Below are 12,277 nucleotides of genomic sequence, written 5' to 3' on the forward strand. Positions count from 1 at the left end.
TCCGATGGGTGAAACAGTCCTCAGAGCTTTCTGAAAGACTGTCTCCCTGGTTATAATCCTCAGGTGGGTTTGATTAAAATTTCCCATTTCTTTCTTAGATCAACTATTGATTAATTTTGTTGTTGTTGTTGTTGTTGAGGGCCTTGATTGTTTTTAGCTTTAATTATTAACCTATATGCTGAAGAGGCAAGTTGGAGTGGCAAATTCTCCTTGCCTATAACTTCAACCATAGTTTTACATTACTAATTGAGTAGTGCCTCCCCCCTTTTTTTTGGCTATATCATCTCATATATAAGATCTTAGTTCCCTAACCAGGGATTGAACCTGTGCCCCCTGCAGCGGAAGTGTGGAGGCTTAACTACTGCACTGCCAGGGAAGTCCCAAGAGTGACTTTAAGTGCACATTTAATTTGTCTCCCTTGCTTAAAGTGGCTTCTCATTTCCCACCAGCTTTAGCGAAAAATCTAAAAACAAACAAAAAACCAGCCCCTGTCTATCCTTATTTCCTGTTTTACACTCTGAATCCTATTGTATACCAGTTCCAAGGAATTATGTGCAAGTTCCAAAATATCTGTCCCCCCCTCCTTCCCATCTTCATACCACTGAAAGAGTCTGGGATCTCTTAGCCTATTTTCCCTGCCTTTTTACTTGGCAGCAGCTACTCATCATTTAAAACCTGACTCCAAGGTGAGCTCACTCAGTAAGTGTTTTTCTCTGTCTTCTTACTATCCAGTCTGGTGTAGTTATCTCTTTTATGTGCTTTTGTATCCCCCAGAAGCACAGTTCTATCATGGTACCCATCACACTGCATTGTAATACCTGGTTACTTATTTCTCACTTACATTCAACTCGGGGCCATGTGAGCCAGGAATGCTGTTTGCACTTCCCTCTAGCTGAGAAAGGGCTCACGCCGCTCATAAACGTTGTTAAAGTCAAGCATAACTGATGTTGGGAATGTCTCAGGACCTAGGACTGCTCGGAGCACTTCACTGAGAAAGGAAAGATCCTCACCAAGTGGAAGGAAGCGGTTTGTGTTTTTAAATTAATTCTTTCTTGAGTTGATAGGTGCAGTGGTACTGAAATATAGCCATATTTTTTTTTAGCTATCCATAAATTTTTTCGATATTTTTCCTTTTGTTTTTTGTTTATTTTTTGATATTTATCCTCTCCTTGGATGTGGTCTGTATTTACCAATTTTTCAGAAAAGAATGCGGTAGAAGTGATGGTGTATGACTTCTGAGGCTAGGTCATAAAGGGAACGGCAGCTTCTGCCTTATTCTCTCAGAAAACTTGCTTTAGGGAAACCAGTTACCATCCCCAACTCTTTTCTTGATTTTGAATGGTAAATTGGCCTAAGTTCACCCAATTATTATTTTAAAACTTTCTTTATTGTGGTAAATAAAAAAAAAATATATAAACAATTTTACGTGTAAAATTTTAACCATTTTACATGTAAAATTGAGAGGCATTAATTAACATTCAGTTATGCAGCCATCACCAGTATCTATTTCCAAAACTTTTTGTTACCCTCAAATAGAAACTCTGTAATAATCAAGCAATAATTTCCCATTTCTTCTTCCTCTGCCTCTGGTAACCTCTAATCTACCTTCTGTTTCTAGGAATTTGCTTATTCTAGGCACCTCATATAATGGAACCATACAGTACTTGTCTTTTTGTGCCTGACTGGCTTGTTTCACTCAACATAATGTTTTCAGAGTTCACTTCTGCTATGACACAACCCAACTCCATTCCTTTTTAATGGTTGAATAATATTCCATTGTATGAATTCACCACATTCTGTTTATCCATTCACCTGTTGGTGGACACGTGGATTGCCTCCATCTTTTGGTGGTTGTGAATAATGATGGTGAACATTCATGTGCAAGAGTCTCTTTGAATTCCTGCTTTCAATTTTTTTGAGGAGTAGAAATGACTGGGTTAAATGATAATTCTATGTCTTGCTTTCTGAGCAACTGCCAAAGTGTTTTCCACAACAGTCACCCAATTCTGCACTCCCACCAGCAATGCCCAAAGGTTAAAATTTCTCTCCATCCTCAGCAATGTTTGTTATTTTCCTGTCTTATATATATATAAAATTGCCATCCTAATAGGTGTCAATAGGTGTCAAGCAGTATCTTACTGGGATTTTGATGGCTTCCCTTGTGGCTCAGCTGGTAAAGAATCTGCCTGCAATGCAGGAGGCCTGGGTTCTATCCCTGGCTTGGGAAGATCCGCTGGAGAAGGGAATGGCTACCCACTCTAGTATTCTGGCCTGGAGAATTCCATGGACTGTATAGTCCATGGGGTTGTAAAGAGTCAGACATGACTGAGCGACTTTCACTTTCACTTTCAATAGGTGTAAAGCAGTATCTTACTGGGATTCTGATTGGCATTCCCTAATGACTAGTGAAGTTGAGCATCTTAGATCTTGGGGATTCACAAACATTTTCTCACCTGGTTTCTCAAACAAAAATGAGTATCATCATTCCATTATATGAGGTACCTAGAATAAGCAAATTCCTATTGAAACTGAGGCTTTTATATCTTGTGACTTGACCAAAGTTGCACAGTTTTAAGAGTCAGAACCTGAAAGGATATTCAGGACTTCTGACTCCAGTGTCCCTTCTTGTTCCGTAAATTTTTAAACATCTTACAATGCAAGGCAACCTTAATGCTTTTTTTACATGGCAAGGCACAAGTCACAGTTCTGGCCAAAGCTTTCTATTTGAAGCATGAATATTCTGGGCACATGAAAAGCAGTACCCTTTCATCTTTTAAGAGTGGACAGTAGTTTCCACTACCCAACTCAAGGTCATGGAGAACACAGGTGACTTATCACTGAAAAATGTAACCATTTATTGATCAGGAAGGATCAGGTATAACCACTGATTTCCATTCAGTGCTGACAGTTCCAGAGAGCAAACAGAAGGCAGAAGTCTGGCCAAAAAAAAAAAAAAAGCTTCCATAATCTTGGACCTGAATTCAAATTCCTTTCTTCTGGGCTTAGCCTTACATTCCTAGAAAGCAAAGTTCCTATTTGCACTTGGAAGAAAACACATGCCGCTTATGCAAAATCGTTGATTTTTCTTTTTTCTAAAGCTCTGCACACGCCACCTGGTGGCAAGATTCTGAAAACACAAGACTGCGTTTTTCCTCCCTTTAAGATGGTGTGGTGTTGGAGAAGACTCTTGTGAGTCCCTTGGACTGTAAGGAGATCCAACCCGTCCATTCTAAAGGAAACCAGCCCTGAATATTCTTTGGAAGGACTGATGGTGAAGCTGAAAGTCCAATACTTTGGCCACCTGATGCGAAGAACTTACTCATTTGAAAAGACCCCGATGCTGGGAAAGATTGAAAGCAGGAGGAGAAGGGGACGACAGAGGATGAGATGGTTGGATGGCATCACCGACTCAATGGACATGAATTTGGGTAAACTCCGGGAGTTGGCGATGGTCAGGGAAGCCTGGTGTGCTGAGTCCATGAGGTCGCAAAGAGTCGGACACGACTGAACGACTGAACTGAACTGAACGATGACCTTTGCTCCAAGTCCCATCCCTTGCTGTCTTTCTGCACTTGAAGTACCACAAGGTGGCAAGAATCAGTATTTTCTTTCTGGCGACTGTGTATTTTTTTTTTTTTTTCAATTTTGTGTTCATGACATTGGATTTAGGAAAAGGATGGAGTCATAAGCATGTGGAATTGTGATATCTTTTTGTCTTTCAAATGAGATTCCAGGTTCCAATTGTCCTGAAGTTCTAGATTTGGTTCTGAGGCATCCACCCCTACTGCTGGAGGAGGCGGGGTGGGACTGGGTGTTGGAAGTGCAGGAAATGGGTGTGGACTGGACCACGGAGGGCTCCGGATTCAGAGCACCCGCGGCCGATCCCTGATGTCCTTAGAGCAGATACCATTCAGTAGAGCAGAGTCATTGTGCAGTGCCGTGCTTTCCTAGACTTCAGAGGCCAGGGTGACGCGAGAATCCAACCACAGCGACATCTGTCGGAATAGGTGCCGCAGCCACAAGGCACACTCTCCGCCATCCCGCCCGCTTCCTGCGGGCTTCGGAGAACTAGGGAGATGCGACTGCTTCCAGATCCAGATCCAGACTGCTCCAGATCCAGATCCAGACTGCATCTGGGATACAGACTGCAACCCAGCCTCCGGACACATTAGGACACACGCATTCTTGGGACTGAGTGCTTTCCACTTGGCAGTCAGGCTTGGATCTGCAGGGCCTCTTTTCAAACTGCATTCATCCGGTCCGGTCCGGTCCTCGGAGGATGGCTTTGCGCTGAAGAAACAGTTTGAGGATGGAGCAGGGTTTCTGATGAGAAAAATGGGCCGAGAGTGATTCTCCTGGCTTCTTTCCTTTGTGAGGTTCTTTCTCAGCTTCCTTTATCTTCTGGTCCAACTCAGTCTTGGCTCAGTCAGCTTCCAGCGATCAGAGGACTATTTCGCTTCTTTTCATTTCCCACATGTAGGCTGCCTGTTTGTTTTTTTTTTGTGTGTGTGTTTTGGCCGGGTTGTGCAGCATGTGGGATCTTAGTTCCCTAACTAGGGATCAAATCCCGCGCCCCCTGCTTTGGAGGAACCAATCCTAACCACTGCACTGCCAGGGAAGTCCCCTAGAGTGAACTGAGCTGAGCATCAGGACATGTAGGACTGCTTTCCCCAGCTCTTTGCCTTCTGTTCCCTGCAGTTCTGAGCCTCGGAGAACCATCATGGGGTATTTGAAGGGCTCCCACTTGATTCAGTCATGCCCAACTTGCACCTTACCCCTTGTGATTAACCTGAGGATTTGGGATCCCTTGTTTACATCTGCCAATCCCTTCACAGCTGCATCTCAAGTAAGATTTGGCTGGCTAACTGGGAGACAGGATGCTATGCACCATCCAGAGTATAATAATCACAATCTGGCCCAGATCATCACAAAGCTGCCGTTGAAACAATTCACAAACCCAGAGTATAAATGATACGTTTATGAATTTAACTAAGCGACAGACTGGAAATGTTTTCCCAGGCTTGGCTCTTGTGCTTCAGTTGCCTCTTCATATGGCAAGAATGATGCTGTATGTTCTATAGCATGGATAGAAAATTATTTCAGCATTTCTTCCAGCACAGGTGGTCCCAGTGAGTCGTCTTTGGCTGATCATTTAGAAAAGTTCCTTTCAGCTTCTCAAGTCCTGCTTGACTGGGCCCCTTCTTGGGTTCCAGCAGGTACCCAAGGTGCCAGGGGAGCCTCTGGGAATCCTCTCTTCCAGTTATGGAGAACAGCCTGTGTATGTGAGGGCCCTTGGGTAGGTTGAAAGTGGTCATTCCAAAGATCTATTCCACAGAAACTGAGCTCTTGTATGGAAAAAGGATTGTGAGATGGGGAGCTTATTCTAGATTAACTGAGTGGGCCTTAAATGCAGTCCCATGTATTTTCATAAGGGGAAGGCAGGGACTTCTCTGATAGTCTAGTGGTTAAGATTCCGAGCTCCTAATGCAGGTCAGGGAACTTGATCCCACGTGTCACAACTAAGACCCAGCACAGTCAAATGAAAAAAAATATCTTATTGATGAGGCAATAAAAATTATTTTTTCAAAAGAAGAGGGAGGCAAAGGGAAATTTGACACAAGATATGGCAATGTGCCCATGGAGGCAGAGACTGGAGGGAAGTGGCCACAAGTCAAGGAGTGTTGGAAGCCGCCAGAAACTGGGAGGGGCAAGAACAGATATCCTCTTGTCTTCCAGAGGAAGTGTGGTCCTGCAGACACTATGATGTGAGCCCAGTGACTCCAACCTGAGACTTGTGGCCTCCAGAATGGGGAGACAGTAAATCTGCATTGGTTTAAGCTTCCAAGTTTGTGGTCATTTGTTTCAGCCACATAGGAAAATAATACAACCCTGAAGCTTCAGTTTTGTTAGCTTCACACCAAACCCAACTGTTCTGATATTTTAGGGTTTGGGACAGAAGACTGAAGGTTGCGGGGGCCAGGGACTTCATCTTCAGGAAGATATTTTGAAGATTCCACATATCTGCTAAGAAAGGCAGTCAGGTTATGACTGTGTTGACCCTGGGTCGGGGCGGGGGGCGCTCTTTGAGATTGCTCAGTTCCCCACGGTTGGCCATTTCTCTAACTGTCCTGCTTACTTTAGCAGGAATAGAAGGGCTGTAGAGACTGTAAAGGAGGTGCTGTAACACTGAATTCTTTCATATGGCCAGTCTCGGGAGAAGTAGGAATATAATCCTATGAAATAAAATCAAAGTGGCACTTTGAAGAGGGACTGGAAAAAGAATATAAGTCTCTGGGGACTCAACACAAGAAAATGGGAAATCTGGGACTGGGAGCATGGGATTAGCAGAGGCAAACTGTATGTATTATATATAGGGTGGATTAGCAACAGTAGCATCTCCAACTCAATGGACCTGAGTTTGAGCAAACTCCGGGAGACAGTGGAGGACAGAGAAGCCTGGCGGGCTGTAGTCTGTGGGACTGCAAGGAGTTGGACACGACTGAGCGACTGAACAAAAAACAAGGTCTTACTATATGGCGCAGGGAACTATATTCGATAGCCCGTGACAAACCATAATTGAAAAGAATATGAAAAAGAATATATATGTATATATAGAATATAGATAAAAGACTATATTTATGTATACATCTATGCGTATAATTGAGTCACTTTGCTGTACAGAAGAAATTAACACAACATTATAAATCAATTCCACTTCAACAAAATTAAAAGAAAAACACACCAGACAACCATGCTGCTGCTGCTGCTGCTGCTAAGTCGCTTCAGTCGTGTCCGACTCTGTGCGACCCCACAGATGGCAGCCTACTAGGCTCCTCTCTCTCTGGGATTCTCCAGGCAAGAACACTGGAGTGGGTTGCCATTTCCTTCTCCAATGCATGAAAGTGAAAAGTGAAAGTGAAGTTGCTCAGTCATGCCCAACTCTTTGCGACCCCATGGACTGCAGCCTACCAGGCTCCTCCGTCCATGGGATTTTCCAGGCAAGAGAACTGGAGTGGGGTGCCATTGCCTTCTCCGCCAGACAACTATGAACAGACTTAATTCCTACTGGTGAAGATGGAAGAAGGAAGCTATTGGTCTGTAGCATTATTGTTGATTTTCTCTCCCCATTCCTGTAAGAAGAGTCTCCATCTCTGCTTGTTGTCATGGAGTTTACTGTGCGTGACTTTGGGAGGAGAGTGCTTTCTTACCTTACCTGTGTCAGGCTTAGCGTGTGATTTGATTCTGCCAATATGACTGGAAAGGGCAGTGTGCCAGTCCCCTGGAGAAGCTTTTGGAACCATCAGAATGTTTCTCCTGCTTTCCCACTTCTCTTGTTCTAACAAGGGATAAGTAGGTTCCCTGTGGGGACTGTTCCTTTGACCTGCCGCCTCCCTTGCCTCCTCTACCCCTAACCAGACACAAGGAGGGAAGCCACAGCCAGCCCTCCTAACAAGTAGTAAGAACAATCTCTGTGGTTCTCAGCCTTTGAGATTCTGGGGTTGGTTTTCCCACAGAAATCCATAACTAAGTGGAGATGAGGGGAAGATGAGGATGGAGCCATCCCTTATCACATCGTCGTTGGTAAGAGGGGAGGCAAGAATTACGGCAGTGCTGTGAATGCATTTCCAGAAAAGGAAGTGTGCGTGGGTGGAGGAAGGAGCTATCGTGATCAGGGAGGTTCCTAGAAACAGGGAACTTTGAACTTTCAGAAGAATATAAAGGTGTTTATGAAGTGAAAAAATAAGGGGAAACACCCCAACAGAGGGTTGGGGGATACATCCCAGCAAAAGTAGAGAATTACACGTGAGAATGCTGTCCGCAAAAAGCCTGCTGGAATGATTGCACTCGCGTTGTGGGGTGTTGTGAATTTCTTGCAAAGGGATTTGAATTTCATATCCAAATCTCTGGGAAGATCACAAAAGGTGTCAAGCAAGACCCATAGTATCACATTTAGATCTTATAATGGATGGAATGTAATGGGATGTGCTCAAACCATTTATAGAAGGACTGAAAAGAGCCAGTGAGTTACCACGTCCCGAGTGTTCCAGGTGCTTGGTTTCCAGAGGTCTTCTCCAGTGATCTCCTCACTAAAGGCAGCAGAAGATTTCACTTTCTATGAGCAAATACACATAATAGTATTTGGACAGTCTTTGCTCTTTAAAAGGGGGACAATATGAGGTCTTCTGAGTGTGTGGTAAATGAGTATCTTATGTTTTTCCCCACTTGGCCAACTGGTCACTCCTTAGTTGAATGCCCTTGGCTATTTCAGTCTCAATTATCATTCACTCTATTCCTAGAATGTGCCATTGGTTGAAGAAAGGAAATGTAAGGAACACAGATTTTAAAACATTGCAAGTTAGGGGTAGAAATTGAAAATATTTCTGCAAATTCCTTTCCAGTAGATCTTTATCATCAGTCTGAGTTCTCTTCCATTACTGATCAAATGTTTTAGAGATACATTAAATGTCTCTGGCTTAAAACATAGGTTAAACAGAGAAAATAGAGTGGTGGGTATATACCAATTTTCCTTTTCATTCAATGGGAGTAAATGCTATTCATACTTGAAATGTTATTTGCAGAAAAGTACAGTTGACACTTGAGCAGCGTGGGTTTGAACTGTGTGGGCCCACGTGTACTTGGACTTTTTAAAATAGAAATACAACACTACTGCAAGATCCTGGGTTGTTTAAATCTGAGGATGCAGGATGTCAGATAGTATGGAGGAAACACGGATGCAGAGGACCCACTATAAATTGTACATAGATTTTTGACTTGAGTAGGGTTGGTGCTTCTAACCCACCAGCTGTTCAAGGGCCAACAGTACTTGCAAATATCACGTTCTCTCATCTTGACAATTAGAAATAAAACATACAAATATTAAACCCCTCCAAATGTTAATGCAAAATAATGAATTCAGACGTTTAGGCAGTGTAGGCAGATTCTGCCTGTATTTAATAGCTTAACATAGGGCTGATCTGAATACATATGTTGATATCAATTCAGTTTTCAGTGTGATATGTTGCCAGTTTAGCATTTTGACAACAAAAATATTTTTCTTTTTTTAACTTAAAAAATTATTTGTTTGATTGAAGTATATTTGATTTACAATGTATTAATTTCTGCTATACAACAAAGTGATTTATACATTTATATGTATATATATATTTATATACACACATACTTTCTTATATTCTTTTCATAATGGTTTATCATAGGATATTGAATATAGTTCCCCGTGCTGGGAACCTTGTTGTTTATCCAGGACATACTTTTATTCTTTAATTTTATTGGAGTATCATTGATTTCAGTTCAGTTCAGTTCAGTCGCTCAGTTGAGTCCGACTCTTTGCGACCCCATGAACCGCAGCACACCAGGCCTCCCTGTCCATCACCAACTCGTGTCCACCCAAACCCATGTCCATCAAGTCGGTGATGCCATCCAGCCATCTCATCCTCTGTTGTCCCCTTCTCCTCCTGCCCCCAACCCCTCCCAGCATCAGGGTCTTTTCCAATGAGTCAACTCTCCGCATGGTGGCCAAAGTATTGGAGTTTCAGCTTTAGCATCAGTCCTTCCGATGAACACCCAGGACTGATCTCTTTTAGGATGGGCTGGTTGGATCTCCTTGCAGTCCAAGGGACTCTCAACAATCTTCTCCAACACCGCAGTTCAAAAGCATCAATTCTTCGGCACTCAGCTTTCTTTACAGTATTAATTTCTGCTATACAACAAAGTGATTCAAGTGTGTATATATATATATACACATACTTTTTAATATTCTTTTCCATAATGGTTTATCACAGGATTTTGAATATAGTTCCCTGTGCTATGCAGTGGGAACTTGTTTATTTAGGACATACTTTTATTTTTTATTTTAATTTTATTGGAGTACAGTTGATTTACAATGCTGAGTTAGTTTCAGTTGTACAGCACAGTGATTCAGTTATCCATCCACATGAATTTATTCTTTGTTAGATTCTTTTCTCATATAGGTTATCACAGAATATTGACTATAGCTTCCTGCGCTATACAGTAGGTCCTTGCTGGTAATCTGTCTTATATATAGCAGTGTGTGTATGTCCATCCCCCAAATATTTTTTCTATATAAAAAATTTGAGGGATATTAAATGACAGATTTACTAAATGAGATCAGCTAAAATGCATCTTTATGAGTTAGCACAGGGTGTGGCTCATATCAGAACCTCAATCTATATTTACTGAATAAATGAATATATATTGTTAAGGGTGCATTAAATAAATTTTATAATAATAATCTTTCAAAGCATATAGGTCTAAAATAATATTTTTTCTCTATGAAATTGCTTGGATATCATAGATTAAGTAAGAAGGTAAAATAATTTTAGAAAATCTTAAGAAAGCTTGAGGTTCCCTCTTATTAAGGGGCGCCCATCCCCTCTGGTAACCCCAAGCTCGTTCTCTAATGAGAATTACTTGACTATGTTATCATGCTGTCTTTACGATGCGGGATTCTAGGCCAGGCCCTCAGCCCTGGCTGTGGGAGGCTCTGTCCAGACGCTGCTGTCTGTACAGCCCAGTGTGGTTCTAGGTTGTGAGCACTGATGGATGCACATCTGTGGGCCAGGAGCTTCCCTCTCCTGTCTGGAGCCTGAATCTAACCTGTGAGTGATGATCATCACCTCCCCCCCACCCCCATCCCGGCCCAGTTCCTTCCCTGCAGACCAGCCTGAGCCCTGCCTGTGCCTATGGCTGGGTCGGGGGACCGTGATGCTGAGAAAAGCTGTAACAAGAGAAGGTGTGTGTGCTCAGCCTCCAGGCGGGGCTTGGAATTTGACCCCCATGTCTATTACAGTCAGCGTATGACTTTCACGGGGCACATGGCAGCTGCGGTCGCTCCTTTCTGAGCGGCCTGGTTGTGTCTTTTTATACAGGTCATAATGTGCGAACGTGTGTGTGTGTGTGTGTGTGTGTGTGTGTGTGTGTGTGTATAGAAAGGAGGCAGGTGGGCATAGGAGATGGGCACGAGTTCATAAAGAAAGCAGAAAGAATCACCAGGATGGGAGAGAGACAGAACTGGGGAAGCCGTGAATCCCACCTGAACGAAAAATGGTAATTTACTCTGCCAAAGGGCAGAAGGCGTCATCTGAGAGCTCCCATTGTCTGCCGGTGAAAGGAGTAACCTTTCTAGAGAGGGAAGAGATGCTCATGGGGAAGGAGATGGGGAGGTATTGTTCTTGGCAGTGCAAAAAGGACTGTGGCTTTCATTAAAATAAGAAAGGTTGGGGGAAGACAGGTGTTGAGAGCGGGCAGAGTTCTGGCGGAGACGTTCAGGTGCCCCAAGCAGAGGTCTCGCCTATCGGCTGGGACTCCTGCGGCCACCACCACACGTGAGGACGGTGGGGAACCCGCCCCCCACCTTCCCACTCAGTCTCTTTGGGATGGATAACCAGCCAAGCACACATTTGGTCTGAAATAGGCAGCCTGAATTCTCCCCGGTCTCTGGGAGAAGGAGCTTAGGTAATTATACGTATGCATCTCAGTCAGTGAATTCCGCTGGGCTGACAATCCTCACTGATTGAGAGAACCAGTTCATTCAAAAGGTGTTCTGTGCCCTGTTTGCACCAGTGAACCGGGGATGGCAGTTCCCAGTTTAGGGTGCTAAGGGGACTCAGTTCACGATTCCCCTTTGTGAGCTGCTAAAATTCGCTACTTTTGGAGTTTGTTTCTCAGCCAGAAAGTCTGTCGAGTGAAAGAACTGCTGTCCAATTTCTTGTTGTTTCTGGAAAACAAGCCAGGTCTTGTGAGGGTTTTATTGTTGCCTCTTATGGGTTGAATTATGTTTCTCCAAACTCATACATTAAAATCTCACCCCCAATAGCCTAGGATAGGACTTATATTTTTTTAATTGGAGTATAGCTTGTTTATAATGTTATATTACTCTCTGCTGTACAACAAAGTGAGTCAGTTACACATATACATATACCCCTTATTTTTTAGATTCTTTTCCATATAGGTCATTACAAAGTACTGAGTAGAGTTCCCTGTGTTGTATAGTAGGTCTTAAATTAATTATCTATTTTAAATGTAGTAGTGTGTATGTGTCTATCCCAATCTCTCATTCATCCCTTCTTGCCTTCCCCTCTTGGTAACCATAAGATTGTTTTCAGCTTCTTTAACTCCACTTCTGTTTTGTAGATAAGTTCATTTGTACCTTTTTTTTTTTTTTTTTTTTTTTAGATTTCACATTTAAAGTCTTGTGAATAGGACCTTTTTTGGAAGCGATGTCTTTGCAGATATAATT

The sequence above is a fragment of the Ovis canadensis genome, chromosome 26, assembly GCF_042477335.2.
Source record: "Ovis canadensis isolate MfBH-ARS-UI-01 breed Bighorn chromosome 26, ARS-UI_OviCan_v2, whole genome shotgun sequence".
Lineage (NCBI taxonomy): Eukaryota > Metazoa > Chordata > Mammalia > Artiodactyla > Bovidae > Ovis > Ovis canadensis.